At 44.7% G+C, this 17,737-nt stretch overlaps 2 pseudogenes; one reads left to right on the top strand and one right to left on the bottom strand.

Moving 5' to 3' along the window:
- Window positions 1-242: 242 nt before the first annotated feature.
- On the bottom strand, window positions 243-361 carry LOC134967265 (5S ribosomal RNA; annotated as a pseudogene).
- A 5,641-nt stretch (window positions 362-6,002) lies between these two features.
- LOC134967264 (5S ribosomal RNA) lies at window positions 6,003-6,121 on the top strand (annotated as a pseudogene).
- The last annotated feature ends 11,616 nt before the right edge of the window (window positions 6,122-17,737 follow it).

Here is a 17,737-nt window from a genome sequence, read left to right as displayed (position 1 = left end):
ACACAGTTTCAAAATAATTAGGCTACAACTAGCTGAAATGGTAATCAGTGGTCACCACTCAAGGAATTATACCCCTGAGTATTGTTAGCATGCCATAGCCCTAATTGCGGGCAGAAATTGTGAGCAAGAAGTTATGGTCAGTTGATGTAGATATTGAGAGCAATAAAAGAAGGAGAAAGTAGAATTAGTGGTGATACTGCTGTTGGTGTGTGTTGGTCACATAAGAGAGGAAATTAATTCCTGACCTACTACACCAGGTATTCACAGGCAGTCACCTCTCCTGATACTAACCTGGCCCAACGCTGTTTGGCTTCCAAGATCGGACGAGATCGGGCACTGACAGCGTGGTATGGTCGTAGGGATTTATGTGTACACCAATGAGAGTGCACCTATATAGGAAATTGAAATTGAAAAGTGAAGGGTAAAGATGATAGAAAACGAAAATAACGGATAAGATAAGTACGTGAAAATATGTGGATCTGCTTTCCACGTTAGACCCGGTTTGAGAGATTCCACTGGTGTGGTACTCTATCCCGAGAATCGTGAATGAGAGTCCACGAAAATTGGTGAACACAGATTATGAAGATATTCAGGTTAGTATCTGTAATGGAATAATGCAAAAATTAAGCTGTCATTAGGCGGTATACAAAATTCAGGTGGGGCTGAGCCCAATGACCAACCGCAGACGTTCGTAGGCGTCAGAAAATTATAACCTTAGGCAAATAATGGTTTTTTGTTTAACCTTGTGCCAAAGAGTACGTATAGGGTTATTTATGAAGATACAGATAATATAACCCCTAAAGAGTAGAAAAACATACAAATAAACAAAGAGATAAAAAAAATTAATATAAAATGAAAATAAAACTAAAGATGAGAATAAAAATGAAAAAGTAAGCTGTATTGGGTAATATGACCCGGTACCGGCAGCATGAAACAAACTGCTCGGTGTACTGTACCATGCAAAATGATGATGTTAATACAAATAATATATCCCTTAAAGATAAGAGGTATATGAGATACACATAAATAAACCGATTCTGATGTAAGTAATATAACCCCTAATAGCGGAAGCTATATGAGTTGATATACCCAGTTGTTATAACGCAAAAATTGAGATAATTGGTATGCTGCACAGGACAAGGCTAAGATCCTGTTGTAGACATGCAGAATACTGGTAGCAAATTGATAAGACAAAAACAGTGAGTTCCTATCCCTAGAAGAAAATGTCAAAGCAGATACAAAATAAACTGACCAAAACAAATGCTGGCATAAGACCAATGATTTTAGGTGACTCACAGAATAGCCTCAGATACATAGGAGGCTGAGTGTTAGGCTGGTCTAACGGCAATGATCCTTGCAACAAGGATAATCTAAGTAATTAGAGGGAGCTTACGAATCTCCAGTGAGTTAGTTATGATCCGTTAGAATGGCGCCATGATATGACTGTGTGGACGGAGTTCCCCGCAGAAAACGCGTTTCACCCTGTGGGCTTGTTCACTTCCTGGTTCCGTGCAGTGGGGTGGGTTGGGATGATACTTAAGGGCGGCTGGTGGCGTGATTAACCAATAAGGGAGAGCCGCGTATTAGCGCTGTGCCTAGCGGTTGCTAGGTAACGAGATAGCGGAGGTGCAGCCGGAGTTAAGAGTCTGATTGGAGGACGCGATCTCGCGAGAATATGGACGCCATATTGGTAATGGGAAAAAGAAAAAAGGGCAAGAAAGCGGAGAGACACAGATGAGAACAGTGTGTCTAAGCGCCGCTGGCTGGATGACAGCCTGGCGGAAATGGGCAGGAAATAAATACACATATGAGTGGTTGTGCTGCTTAATAGCCTGATGTATAGATAGATTGTGGGGCTGAATCGATATTAGAATGGGGGAAAAAAATAGGTGTGATGCCAGGGATGTGTGTAGAGAGTGTTTGGTTACTGGGGATGTGGGGAAGTGGAGGTGGGAGGGGGGGGGGCTAATGGGATATGTGAGGGGGCAATTGAAATGTGTGTTGGGTGGAAAGATTGTTATGTCGGCGAGGGGTGATGAGGGAAATGGGGGTGTGAGGATTGGTTTGCTGGTGTTAGTGTAGGAAGCAAAAAAGGGGGATGGGGTGACGTTGCGGGCTGGGCAGGGAGAGTATTGTGGTCAGATATGTGGTGGCATGTGTCGGGCAGTGTGTGTGTGTCAGATATGTGATAATGGGTGTGTGTTGGATGGAGGAGGTGAACGGGTGGTGAATTGGTGGGTGGGAGGATTGTGGAGGGATTGGTGCAGCGTGGTATGGTGTATGGATAGTGTAGATTAGAGTGTGTATGATGGATATGGCTGGGGGGGGTTTTATGGGGGGATAATGAGTGTGGGCGATGTAATAAAATAGGGGGGGGGGTTGGGGAAAAAATGATGAGTGGATGAAAAAAAGGAAATAAAATGAGATGAAAATGAAATAGAAACCAACACTAACGACTTTTCTGATTTTCTCCTACAGTTGCTTGAATTTGTTCTTTCCAAAAATTACTTTGTTTTTCAAGACCAATTCTTTTTACAGATTAGGGGAACCGCAATGGGCGCGGCATGTGCACCCACATATGCGAACCTCTTCTTAGGGTGGTGGGAGCACTTTCACGTATTCAATACCTCAAATGAAAGATATACTATACATATAGTACTATGGTTGAGGTATATCGACGACGTGTTCATGATTTGGAATGGCAACAGAAATCTGCTCATGGATTTTATTCAGACCCTTAACCAAAATGATCTCAACATCATCTTGACACATCACATCAGTCCTCAAATGGTACCATTCCTAGATCTCAATGTCTACAGGTCTGAGGCCGGCTTTCTAGAAACGGAATTATACCGGAAGGAGACTGCAACTAACAGTCTCCTTTACCAGACAAGCTCTCACTTCCCCCCCACAATTGAAAACATCCCAAAAGGGGAATATCTGCGTTTAAGGCGCAACTGCTCAGAAGATCACAGTTTCAAAGTCAAGAGCATGGAACTTACTCAGCGTTTACTAGCCAGAGGCTATAGCAAACGCTCACTGAAACGCGCATATACAGCCACTGTAGCCATCAAGAGAGATAACTTGATCTTTGGTAAAAAGATCAAGGACACAGAGCAGGAAGATACTATCCGCTTCATCGGCACGTTCTGTCCCGAATGGAGAATGCTTAAGGAAGCTATAGCCAAACATCTCCCCATTCTCCAGCTTGATCCTGACCTTGCACCATTCTTCGATTCTCCGTTACAAATGAGCTGGCGCAGATCGAAGAATATGAAAGATCAATTAGTGCGCAGCCACTTGATTACCTCTCCCCCAAAAAAACCCACCATCACAGGTTCCTTTCCCTGTGGACAGTGTAAGGCGTGCCCGCAGATCTTGAAAACCAACAGCGTCATGGATAGATATGGCCAATCAGTCACCCTGCAACATTTCTTTAATTGCAATACCCAGGCCATGATTTACTGTATAACCTGTGGATGCAATTCCAAATATATAGGCATGACCACTCGCAAATTTAAAGAGAGAATTTTAGAACATCTTGGAAACATCCGTAATGCCTCCAGGGACCTGGCACGGATGAAACAGCTTACATCTGTGGCCAGACATTTTCATTTCTGTCACCAAGGATCAATCAAGGACTTTAAGACCTTTGGCCTGGATTGTGTTCATTTGGGTATACGAGGAGGGGACCTTACCAAGGAATTATACAAAAAAGAAAGTGAGTGGATCTTTCGTCTCAATTCCTTGAAGCCCCACGGCCTCAATGAAACAATAAATTATGGGGCTTTTCTGTAAATCCCCACTATTTTCTGGTAATCCATTCTAATCCTCTTCGTCCCCACACCTCCCTCTACCCCCAATTCTATACATTCACAATTTTCACTCCCCAAGCACACATCACCAATTTATTTTATTTCTATTTCATTTTCATCTCATTTTATTTCCTTTTTTTCATCCACTCATCATTTTTTCCCCAACCCCCCCCCCTATTTTATTACATCGCCCACACTCATTATCCCCCCATAAAACCCCCCCCAGCCATATCCATCATACACACTCTAATCTACACTATCCATACACCATACCACGCTGCACCAATCCCTCCACAATCCTCCCACCCACCAATTCACCACCTGTTCACCTCCTCCATCCAACACACACCCATTATCACATATCTGACACACACACACTGCCCGACACATGCCACCACATATCTGACCACAATACTCTCCCTGCCCAGCCCGCAACGTCACCCCATCCCCCTTTTTTGCTTCCTACACTAACACCAGCAAACCAATCCTCACCCCCCCATTTCCCTCATCACCCCTCGCCGACATAACAATCTTTCCACCCAACACACATTTCAATTGCCCCCTCACATATCCCATTAGCCCCCCCCCCCCCCTCCCACCTCCACTTCCCCACATCCCCAGTAACCAAACACTCTCTACACACATCCCTGGCATCACACCTATTTTTTTCCCCCATTCTAATATCGATTCAGCCCCACAATCTATCTATACATCAGGCTATTAAGCAGCACAACCACTCATATGTGTATTTATTTCCTGCCCATTTCCGCCAGGCTGTCATCCAGCCAGCGGCGCTTAGACACACTGTTCTCATCTGTGTCTCTCCGCTTTCTTGCCCTTTTTTCTTTTTCCCATTACCAATATGGCGTCCATATTCTCGCGAGATCGCGTCCTCCAATCAGACTCTTAACTCCGGCTGCACCTCCGCTATCTCGTTACCTAGCAACCGCTAGGCACAGCGCTAATACGCGGCTCTCCCTTATTGGTTAATCACGCCACCAGCCGCCCTTAAGTATCATCCCAACCCACCCCACTGCACGGAACCAGGAAGTGAACAAGCCCACAGGGTGAAACGCGTTTTCTGCGGGGAACTCCGTCCACACAGTCATATCATGGCGCCATTCTAACGGATCATAACTAACTCACTGGAGATTCGTAAGCTCCCTCTAATTACTTAGATTATCCTTGTTGCAAGGATCATTGCCGTTAGACCAGCCTAACACTCAGCCTCCTATGTATCTGAGGCTATTCTGTGAGTCACCTAAAATCATTGGTCTTATGCCAGCATTTGTTTTGGTCAGTTTATTTTGTATCTGCTTTGACATTTTCTTCTAGGGATAGGAACTCACTGTTTTTGTCTTATCAATTTGCTACCAGTATTCTGCATGTCTACAACAGGATCTTAGCCTTGTCCTGTGCAGCATACCAATTATCTCAATTTTTGCGTTATAACAACTGGGTATATCAACTCATATAGCTTCCCCTATTAGGGGTTATATTACTTACATCAGAATCGGTTTATTTATGTGTATCTCATATACCTCTTATCTTTAAGGGATATATTATTTGTATTAACATCATCATTTTGCATGGTACAGTACACCGAGCAGTTTGTTTCATGCTGCCGGTACCGGGTCATATTACCCAATACAGCTTACTTTTTCATTTTTATTCTCATCTTTAGTTTTATTTTCATTTTATATTAATTTTTTTTATCTCTTTGTTTATTTGTATGTTTTTCTACTCTTTAGGGGTTATATTATCTGTATCTTCATAAATAACCCTATACGTACTCTTTGGCACAAGGTTAAACAAAAAACCATTATTTGCCTAAGGTTATAATTTTCTGACGCCTACGAACGTCTGCGGTTGGTCATTGGGCTCAGCCCCACCTGAATTTTGTATACCGCCTAATGACAGCTTAATTTTTGCATTATTCCATTACAGATACTAACCTGAATATCTTCATAATCTGTGTTCACCAATTTTCGTGGACTCTCATTCACGATTCTCGGGATAGAGTACCACACCAGTGGAATCTCTCAAACCGGGTCTAACGTGGAAAGCAGATCCACATATTTTCACGTACTTATCTTATCCGTTATTTTCGTTTTCTATCATCTTTACCCTTCACTTTTCAATTTCAATTTCCTATATAGGTGCACTCTCATTGGTGTACACATAAATCCCTACGACCATACCACGCTGTCAGTGCCCGATCTCGTCCGATCTTGGAAGCCAAACAGCGTTGGGCCAGGTTAGTATCAGGAGAGGTGACTGCCTGTGAATACCTGGTGTAGTAGGTCAGGAATTAATTTCCTCTCTTATGTGACCAACACACACCAACAGCAGTATCACCACTAATTCTACTTTCTCCTTCTTTTATTGCTCTCAATATCTACATCAACTGACCATAACTTCTTGCTCACAATTTCTGCCCGCAATTAGGGCTATGGCATGCTAACAATACTCAGGGGTATAATTCCTTGAGTGGTGACCACTGATTACCATTTCAGCTAGTTGTAGCCTAATTATTTTGAAACTGTGTTGTGACTAAGAAACCCCCGGTTCCATTAATACAGAAATACTGTACTGGTCAGGGGAAATGGGGGTATGACTACTCCATGTCTACAACCCTTTCCATACTCTTACGACTTAAGAGACCAGAACATTTATTTTTTCATTTTTTTATTTTTTCCTCAATAATCTCCGGTTATTTTACAAGATGTGTGGGAAGTTTATCTTGTTTTAACCTTAATAATAAAAGTTATATCTTAAAATATTCTCTCTAATACTTTCAAGTATTTTTTTCATTTTAAGAGTGCGCCCACACAAGAGCCTTCTGTCCTCTCCCATTGCAAAGACACACAGGAGTATCAGGTTTCACAAGGTACCGATGGAACTTTCCGACCAAAAGAGAGAGAGGAGGGGGGAGAGAGCTGTAAATGACCCAGGGATCCCAACTTCTCCTACTCCCAGCCCAGATGTCTGGGTCCTTCATAACCTGTCATATAATGAGAGCATTTGGGTCTGGAGAGAGACACACACAGAGAGAGTCCTCCTGAGTCCTGTACCAGTGTGTAAGTAGTACAGAGGCTGCTGCTATTCTTATATGTTACAAGAAAAATGATCGATTTTCTTTTTCTATGTTTATTTTCATGTAGTTTATGTTCTCTGTGTTCCACTACAGGAAAATTGTATAAAATAGTTGTCTCTCAAGTAAGTGGACACACAAGTAAATAGATACGAATCAAATGGGGCCTGTACATATGTGAGGTCTTACCTGCGCTTACCGTGCCCCCTGCTTGGTCACACACCCAGGCATTAGGGAACACACCTGGGCACATATAAAATGCTGCGCGGATGTAATGTGCTTTATATGCAACCTCACTGGGTATGGGTCATAGGATCGACCACACTTAGGTCGACCGTCATTAGGCCGACCACTATTGGTCGACAGTGACTAGGTTGACACCTGAAATAGGTTGACACAGCCAATAGGTCGACATGGATTTTTTTACTTTTTTTGATGTTTTCTTTGTAAAGTGACGGGGAACCCCACTTAGTGCCCCATGTTCCCTCACATGGCTCACGAGCTTCAGGCAAGGTGCCTCGCTCCGCTACTGCTGCACTTGGCACAGGTTACCGTTCCCAATCGTAGTCCACGTGGATCGTAAAGTAATAAAAAAGAGCAAAAAAATTTAAAAATGTGAAAAACGCATGTCGACCTTTTTCCATGTCGGCCTAGTACATGTCGACCAATAGTGGTCGACCTAATGACCGTATCCCACCTCACTTGGGTTATTCACATGTGGTAAGAGTAACAGTCTGTACTGGACAGAGGGGCCGTCCCGTCCCCAGCACGAGGAGCAGAGCAGCGGTACTGGTGCTACTAGTATATGGCACCGCAGCAATAACATGACAATACAATATATGACATCAGTGCACATTTACACCAAACTGAATGTGACCCTAAAGGCTATGTACATTAAATAAGTATGGATAATAAATAAATTGTAAATGTTATAGAAATATATATATGTGATAGGTTACATAGGGACCATGTATTGTACCTCATAATAAATTGATTGGAGTAACTGAGGTAATTAATGAGTCTGTTATATTGGTCTATGGTCCCTATAGTCAGCACGAGACCGTGGCTGTCTTTTGCACCCCATCCTAAATGCACGAGACAATCTATGATGAGGGGAGTCGCGAGGAGTGAGCGGGAAAACAGGGGCACGAGAGCCCCGTTATTAACTATAAAAGGGGAGAGATTTGGCCACAGAGGGAGAAGTACGAAGGACGCTGAGGAGTCTGTTTCCCTCTGTCTCCTCTGCGCTGCACCAGAGCTGTGCTGTAAACATCGCAGCGCCAGAGGGAGAGGAAACAGCCTACCTTGTGAGCGGTTCCTGGGATGAGATGAGCTGCGGCGGCTGGCAACCTGATCCGACGGAGGCGGAGAGCGGAAGAAGAGGCGGCTGGTGAAGGGAGCCCCAGCATTGGCTGCCGCCATCCGAAGAGGCGGACACAAGGGGACGACTGGAGGCGCGGCCGTCTGGAGGCAGCGCTGGCGGTGACTCCCCTCCGTCAAGACCCCGGCCCCAAGTGGGGGATGAAGGCGCGGCTAATCAAGAAGGCGGTGCTGGCTATGTGGTGAAGTACACGAGAGGCATCGGGAGGAGGGACCGCTGCTGACAGCTGTAATACAGCCCACACGGGAGCCACACAGCTGACAAGAGGAGGGAGACCCAAGAGCCGCAGAGAGAAACAAAAAAGGACAATCCATTCAAAGCAGGAAAGCAGGACAGCGGGTTGCCTATCATTATACCCAGATGTGAGTAAATTGTTTGCAGCCTCCTAGCTAACACAGAGAGCGGGGGAGAGCTGGGACAATAGAAATATTACTTACGGTTAAGAGGAGAAAGGAAGGCAGCCTCCTAGCTATTTCAGAGAGCGGGGGAGAGCTGTGAATACCAAGATCAAAGTAAGATCCAACTATCCTCCAATCGGTGAGCAGGGGAGGAGTTAATCCTTACAGTGATTGGCCATCAGCAGGAGCTATGGCTGAAGACAACTAAGGTCTGTGATAACTCTATTACATATCATTTACACCACCATCCTAGCTGACACAAACAATAGGTGGCTCTTCAAAGGATAGACTATACAGGATATGTAATGACTGTGTTTTAAATAAGTAATTACCAACTCTGCCATGAGCTAAGAGGAATACTTTAATTACATAAACTTTTAGGGCTGCAGTGACTAACAGAACAGACTGGACATTTGTTATATTCAAGTAATAAGAGTATAGGTGTCCTCAGAGAAAAAAAACACAGAACTATGAACAGAACCTTATTTGTTCCACAGGTATAAGCAGGTTATGATAGACAATTTAACTGAGTTCTGAAAGGATTATAGTGAGAGGACAGCGACACCTAGTGGGGATTTTTAACACCGTTCTGGAGTTAATATAACAAGAAGAGGAAACAGTGTTATTTAAAAGATACTGGCCCTCATTCCGAGTTGATCGGTCGCAAGGCGAATTTAGCAGAGTTACACACGCTAAGCCGCCGCCTACTGGGAGTGAATCTTAGCTTCTTAAAATTGCGACCGATGTATTCGCAATATTGCGATTACTAACTACTTAGCAGTTTCAGAGTAGCTCCAGACTTACTCTGCCTGTGCGATCATTTCAGTGCTTGTCGTTCCTGGTTGACGTCACAAACACACCCAGCGTTCGCCCAGGCACTCCCACCGTTTCTCCGGCCACTCCTGCGTTTTTTCCGGAAACGGTAGCGTTTTCAGCCACACGCCCCTGAAACGCCGTGTTTCCGCCCAGTAACACCCATTTCCTGTCAATCACATTACGTTCGCCGGAGCGAAGAAAAAGCCGTGAGTAAAAATACTTTCTTCATAGTAAAGTTACTTGGCGCAGTCGCAGTGCGAACTTTGCGCATGCGTACTAAGCGGATTTTCACTGCGATGCGATGAAAAATACCGAGCGAACAACTCGGAATGAGGGCCACAATTCTCAGTGGAAGGAAGAGTATTTGGATACAAAATTGATAGTCTACACAGATTAGCTATTTAAAAGGATATGGAACTGCTACTGCCCAGAGATATATTATGACAGGATTAAACATAGTACTTCAATTGGAATATATATATATATATATATTCATCAGTAAACTACAGTGCCTGTCAGGAAGAAGTTTATTAATAAGATATATATGCATATATATACTCACCAACTACTTCAGCATCGTGGAGTTATTATTTCAAAGGGACTATGATATGTTTTGGATAGTAAGGTGTTTGTATGTTTAAAGACTGTGTAATGTTATCTTACAATTGATTATTTATAACTAGCTCTGTTATGTTATAGATATATAAAACTTAACAACAAACTGTAATGTGTACTGAGTGACATACTTACCGGTATATTAACTGTGTAGTTGTTTGATTAGATTAGTAACCCTTATTGATGTTTTCTCCCGGTAAGAAAAAATATACACATGTGTAGGGTTAACTCAAACTAAGCCCTTCTCTACCATTAATATATATGGTATAACAAAAGTTTGAGTGGAGGCACTTTAATATATTAATCTCAGCAGTGCCTCCAAAATGTAACCCTTACTATTAATATGAAATTACTGAGATTAATATATTAAAGTGCCTCCACTCAAACTTTTGTTATACCATATATATTAATGGTAGAGAAGGGCTTAGTTTGAGTTAACCCTACACATGTGTATATTTTTTCTTACAGGGAGAAAACATCAATAAGGGTTACTAATCTAATCAAACAACTACACAGTTAATATACCGGTAAGTATGTCACTCAGTACACATTACAGTTTGTTGTTAAGTTTTATATATCTATAACATAACAGAGCTAGTTATAAATAATCAATTGTAAGATAACATTACACAGTCTTTAAACATACAAACACATTACTATCCAAAACATATCATAGTCCCTTTGAAATAATAACTCCACGATGCTGAAGTAGTTGGTGAGTATATATATGCATATATATCTTATTAATAAACTTCTTCCTGACAGGCACTGTAGTTTACTGATGAATATATATATATATATTCCAATTGAAGTAACTATGTTTAATCCTGTCATAATATATCTCTGGGCAGTAGCAGTTCCATATCCTTTTAAATAGCTAATCTGTGTAGACTATCAATTTTGTATCCAAATACTCTTCCTTCCACTGAGAATTGTATCTTTTAAATAACACTGGCCCTCATTCCGAGTTGATCGCTCGCAAGGCGATTTTAGCAGAGTTACACACGCTAAGCCGCCGCCTACTGGGAGTGAATCTTAGCTTCTTAAAATTGCGACCGATGTATTCGCAATATTGCGATTACTAACTACTTAGCAGTTTCAGAGTAGCTTCAGACTTACTCTGCCTGTGCGATCAGTTCAGTGCTTGTCGTTCCTGTTTTGACGTCACAAACACACCCAGCGTTCGCCCAGACACTCCCCCGTTTCCCCGGCCACTCCTGCGTTTTTTCCGGAAACGGTAGCGTTTTTTCCCGCACACCCATAAAACGGCCTGTTTCCGCCCAGTAACACCCATTTCCTGTCAATCACATTACGATCGCCGGAGCGATGAAAAAGCCGTGAGTAAAAATACTATCTCCATTGTAAAATTACTTGGCGCAGTCGCAGTGCGAATATTGCGCATGCGTACTAAGCGGAATTTCACTGCGATGCGATGAAAAATACCGAGCGATCAACTCGGAATGAGGGCCACTGTTTCCTCTTCTTGTTATATTAACTCCAGAACGGTGTTAAAAATCCCCACTAGGTGTCGCTGTCCTCTCACTATAATCCTTTCAGAACTCAGTTAAATTGTCTATCATAACCTGCTTATACCTGTGGAACAAATAAGGTTCTGTTCATAGTTCTGTGTTTTTTTTCTCTGAGGACACCTATACTCTTATTACTTGAATATAACAAATGTCCAGTCTGTTCTGTTAGTCACTGCAGCCCTAAAAGTTTATGTAATTAAAGTATTCCTCTTAGCTCATGGCAGAGTTGGTAATTACTTATTTAAAACACAGTCATTACATATCCTGTATAGTCTATCCTTTGAAGAGCCACCTATTGTTTGTGTCAGCTAGGATGGTGGTGTAAATGATATGTAATAGAGTTATCACAGACCTTAGTTGTCTTCAGCCATAGCTCCTGCTGATGGCCAATCACTGTAAGGATTAACTCCTCCCCTGCTCACCGATTGGAGGATAGTTGGATCTTACTTTGATCTTGGTATTCACAGCTCTCCCCCGCTCTCTGAAATAGCTAGGAGGCTGCCTTCCTTTCTCCTCTTAACCGTAAGTAATATTTCTATTGTCCCAGCTCTCCCCCGCTCTCTGTGTTAGCTAGGAGGCTGCAAACAATTTACTCACATCTGGGTATAATGATAGGCAACCCGCTGTCCTGCTTTCCTGCTTTGAATGGATTGTCCTTTTTTGTTTCTCTCTGCGGCTCTTGGGTCTCCCTCCTCTTGTCAGCTGTGTGGCTCCCGTGTGGGCTGTATTACAGCTGTCAGCAGCGGTCCCTCCTCCCGATGCCTCTCGTGTACTTCACCACATAGCCAGCACCGCCTTCTTGATTAGCCGCGCCTTCATCCCCCACTTGGGGCCGGGGTCTTGACGGAGGGGAGTCACCGCCAGCGCTGCCTCCAGACGGCCGCGCCTCCAGTCGTCCCCTTGTGTCCGCCTCTTCGGATGGCGGCAGCCAATGCTGGGGCTCCCTTCACCAGCCGCCTCTTCTTCCGCTCTCCGCCTCCGTCGGATCAGGTTGCCAGCCGCCGCAGCTCATCTCATCCCAGGAACCGCTCACAAGGTAGGCTGTTTCCTCTCCCTCTGGCGCTGCGATGTTTACAGCACAGCTCTGGTGCAGCGCAGAGGAGACAGAGGGAAACAGACTCCTCAGCGTCCCTCGTACTTCTCCCTCTGTGGCCAAATCTCTCCCCTTTTATAGTTAATAACGGGGCTCTCGTGCCCCTGTTTTCCCGCTCACTCCTCGCGACTCCCCTCATCATAGATTGTCTCGTGCATTTAGGATGGGGTGCAAAAGACAGCCACGGTCTCGTGCTGACTATAGGGACCATAGACCAATATAACAGACTCATTAATTACCTCAGTTACTCCAATCAATTTATTATGAGGTACAATACATGGTCCCTATGTAACCTATCACATATATATATTTATATAACATTTACAATTTATTTATTATCCATACTTATTTAATGTACATAGCCTTTAGGGTCACATGAACAGAAATCTTCCGTGACAAGGTGACCTCATGGAGACCTGTACCTGCCCCCTGCCATGTCTTACCTTGTCAGGCGTCTACCCTCCCCTTTACAAACTAACCCTAACCATCCCCACCCACAGCCTAACCCTATCCCTACTCTCTCTCATAGCCTAACCCTAACCCTCCCCTCCTGCAGCCTAACCCTACCCTCCCACAGCCTAACCCTAACCCTCCCCTCCCACAGCCTAACCCTACCCTCCCAGAGCCTAACCCTCCCCTCCCGCAGCCTAACCCTCCCTCCCCGCAGTCTAACCCTCCCCTCCTACAGCCTAACCCTCCCCTCCCACAGCCTAACCCTACCCTCCCAGAGCCTAACCCTCCCCTCCCACAGCCTAACCCTAACCCTCCCCTCCCGCAGCCTAACCCTAACCCTCCCACAGCCTAACCCTAACCCTCCCCTCCCACAGCCTAACCCTCCCCTTCCACAGCCTAAATCAAACAATCCCCTTCCACAGCCTAACCCTAACCCTCCCCTCCCATGGCCTAACCATCCCCTGCAACAGCCTAAATCAAACAATCCCCTTCCACAGCCTAACCCTCCCCTTCCACAGCCTAACGCTAACCCTCCCCTCCCACGGCCTAACCATCCCCTGCCACAGCCTAAATTAAACAATCCCCTTCCACAGCCTAACCCTCCCCTTCCACAGCCTAACGCTAACCCTCCCCTTCCACAGCCTAACGCTAACCCTCCCCTCCCACAGCCTAACCCTCCCCTTCCACAGCCTAACCCTAACCCTCCCCTAGTACCAAACCACAACCTTTCCCTTCCACAGCCTAACCCTAACCCTCCCCCTAATACCTAACCACAACCTTCCCCTTCCACAGCCTAACCCTAACCCTTGCCTCCCACAGTCTAACCCTAACCTTCCCCTCCCACAGCCTAACTCTCCGCTGATGGCACGTGAAGAATGTCGACATTTCACAATGACTTTCTGCAGATGAAGACATGTTCAACAGTGCTGACATCCTATGTGTCGACATTGTAATGCCAACGTTATGACTACTTCCCATATGAGGGTACCTTAAGGATATTTAAATGTGTACTAATCCATGACAACCATTCAAACTTTTGTTTTCATTGTCAATTTTATATTACCAAACAAATAACAAGTGGCGCTTGACAGTCAGAAAGTTGAAAACATTTATTTTAAAAATGTATATAAATTACAACAACCTCCCGGGGGTATATAACAATGTTAAAACCTCACAATGATATAAGTGTACAATGTATTATAACTGAGTGTTCAAACTATAATTTTTTGTAATTTATATACATTTTTAAAATAAATGTTTTCAACTTTCTGACTGTCAAGCGCCACTTGTTATTTGTTTGGTATTTTTGCGTTTTAAGGGACTGGCAATTCCCTTTTACAAGAGGCTGCTGACAATCACATTGAAGTGCTACTCACCAGAGCGCTTAGTTCCCTTTTTTCTTTTTTCAATTTTATATTAGATGCAGGGGGCAGTAGGAGTAGAAAGCACAGAGCCATGAGATTGAGGAATACATCACAGTCATTAGTTTTCATCATTGTCTCTCTTTCTCTCTCTCTCCCCAGACACGGGAGTCAGTACAGCGCCAGGACGCAATTTCAGCAGCCAAAAATTCCAGCACAGCCTTTACCTTGAATATGGTGGCACTAGGGATTGGAATCTGTATTCATCTCATATGGATTGCATATGTCATATATTTATGTGTGGTGGTTGGCACGGTGGCCTCTACTTACTATGGGTAAAACAAGAAAACTGCAAAGGTGAAGAACAAAACGCAGCGCAATAACACCTCCGGCGGAAAAGTGTAATTTTATTGTGAACAGAGGCGCAAATATAACCAATCACAGCTGTCCTAGAGAAATCACACATAAAATAAATACATTTTTTAATACAGTTTATAATGTAATAATAAAGTTGTCACACGAGGGCGCTCTGACTGATCCACTGAATGTATTTATCACCCTCATGTATGGTCCACGCATAACGCTTATAAACTGCAGGCTGAGGAGCTAAAGAGAAAAAGATTCCGGAGAAACACAGAAGGCACCAATTCTCACCCATCTGTTATTTGGGATATGTGAATATAATCCAATTTCAGCAAACACCGCGACAATGGAGGGAGTGTGACCTTGGTGAACTTCACCGGAAATTTTTTCCTTTATTGGGAAATATTTCCTCTATTCAATGGACACTTGACTTCATTTATTCATTTATTGTTAAGTGTTTGAACACTTTTAGCCACTTCCGATAGTTTCTTTGCGCTTTTTACACCAATTCCTTTTCTATTCCTGTTACAAGATTGTATTTAATTCTTCATATACTGTACATGCTCAGATCTCCTTCACTATGGGCATTATAGCACTGAGTGGACAAGATTAGTGGGGTGTGGAATGACTGACGGTCTACAATCGTAAAGTCGACACCAGAACGTCAACAGTAAGTACGTCTACATGGTCAGTAGTATGTCCAACAAGGTCATCTAGGTTGACGACCTATGTCACATGCTTTTAGGTCAACAAGGTTAAAAGTTTGGCTTTGAAAATGCCGACACACAAAGGCCGACGTGTGATTTTCTAATCCCTAAATATAAACCTAATCCTATTACTAACCCTAAAGGTGATGACGGCACCTCAGCCGGTCCATAAGTATCACCTGGGACTCTCTATTATGAATATTGGGCCTAATTCAGTAAGGATTGCAAATTTTGCTAATTAGCAGAATTTGCAATCCTTTTGTTAGAATGCTGGGGGGCGCCCATCACAGGAGGCCCAGCCGCCATGTTTCCCCCCCCCCCCCCGTTTTCCGGCCCCCGCATCGCTTCATCTCCTCCCTGGAAACGGAGAATTGCCGCCACCCCCCCCCCCCCCCCCTGCCCCGCGACCACCTCAGCCCGCATCTTTTTCTCATTTTTTGCTATTGGACTGCACACTGCAATCCAACCTGAATCAGCATCACAATCTGCTGCATCTTGGCGTTGCTGCTCTCATCTTCTCCATTCAAATGTGTACATGGGGGGGGGGGGGGGGGAGGGTGTACAGGTAAATGTGTGTCTGTGAGAGGAGGGTCACTAAGGTGATGCATAGATGTAAATTTAATTTATTATTGTCATTTTTTTCCCCAGGATAAAATAAATAAATAACTTACATGTTTTATTGTTCAAAATGTATTTATTGCTAACTAGTTTTTGAACTGATGACTTGCAGAGTTTTAGTTGAGCGAATGTCTCTTGGGAACTGCAGAATATTGCACCGGCGCAGCAGACTGCAGAGCATCAGCTATGGTTACCTTTGTTTTTTATCTTTTCTTTTGAATTAAAGGGGGTCATTCTGACCCGATCGCACGCTGCAGTTTATCGCAGCGGTGCGATCGGGTCAGAACTGCGTATGTGCCGCAGTGCACCGGCGCATGCCAGACGGCCGAAGGCCGTCGGGCCGCTACGATCGCCTCTGCCTGATTGACAGGCAGAGGCGGTCGCTGGGCGGGGGGGCAGAATGGCGGCGTTTAGCCGCCGTTTTGTGGGCGCAGTCCGGCCAATGCAGGCGTGGCCGGACCGAACGGGGGTGGGGGGGGCCACAGCGGCTGCGTGATGTCACACGCAGGCGCTGCGGGCCGGGGAGCGATAAGTAGCTCCCGGCCAGCACGCTAAAGCTGCGCTGGTCGGGAGCTACTGTTAAAGTGCAAAGACATCGCCGCTGTGCGATGCCTTTGTGCTTCTGCAGGGGGGGGGGGGGCGGCACTGACATGCGGGACGGACTAGCCCTGTGCTGGGCGTCCCTCCACATGTCAGTGTGAATGATCGTAGCTGTGTTAAATTTAGCACAGTTGCGATCGTCTCGGAATGATCCCCCAAGTGTAGCGTTTTCTGGAAGGAGCTCTGTACCTGCACGTATTTCTCCTGAGAATGTGCTGCCGCGCACAAGGTGATATAAGATTAATAGCAGCTTATTATTGGATAACTGCGCTGATGCCTTTTTTATTCATTTGAAAAATGTCACTGATTTCTTCCTGTTTCTGGAACTAGTTATAAGAAATAAATATTAGACAAAACCCGGATGTTTATCTGGGCACCGCTGAGTACTGCCAGTGGTTTCTATAATAGGGATTCTATACGTCTGGGGTCATATTTTCCAGGATCGTACTGCTCTTTGGGCCCTCCTCCCGGTGTCCCGAAAAATGTGTTCCAGTTTATGGTGAAGCCGGGCCTGGGCACTGGAGGGCTGAAGAATCACCGGCCAGTCAGTCACCGGAGGGCGGAAGACAAGGTGTGGAGCTGGTCGATGGTGGCCGGTTGCATTTTAGGCGTCGACAGTGGCCCGACGTCGTTTTCTTCCCGCCAACCACACTGACAGAACTGGATGGCGCTGCAGCGGACCATCGGCCTGCATGCTGACAGCCATCTGCAGGCTACAACCTCACTGCAATCCTTATTAATCACAGCCCACACAATGGGGGTCATTCCGAGTTGTTCGCAACGGAGCGATTAAGGCGAAAATGCGCATGCGCATGGTACGCAGTGCGCATGTGTTAAGTAATTTAACACAAAATTTAGTAGATTTACTCACGTCCGAACCAAGATTTTTCATCA

Source organism: Pseudophryne corroboree, chromosome 10 (genome assembly GCF_028390025.1).
Source record: "Pseudophryne corroboree isolate aPseCor3 chromosome 10, aPseCor3.hap2, whole genome shotgun sequence".
Lineage (NCBI taxonomy): Eukaryota > Metazoa > Chordata > Amphibia > Anura > Myobatrachidae > Pseudophryne > Pseudophryne corroboree.
Note: the sequence above shows the minus strand (reverse complement) of the source record. Positions and strands in the feature narration are given on the sequence as shown.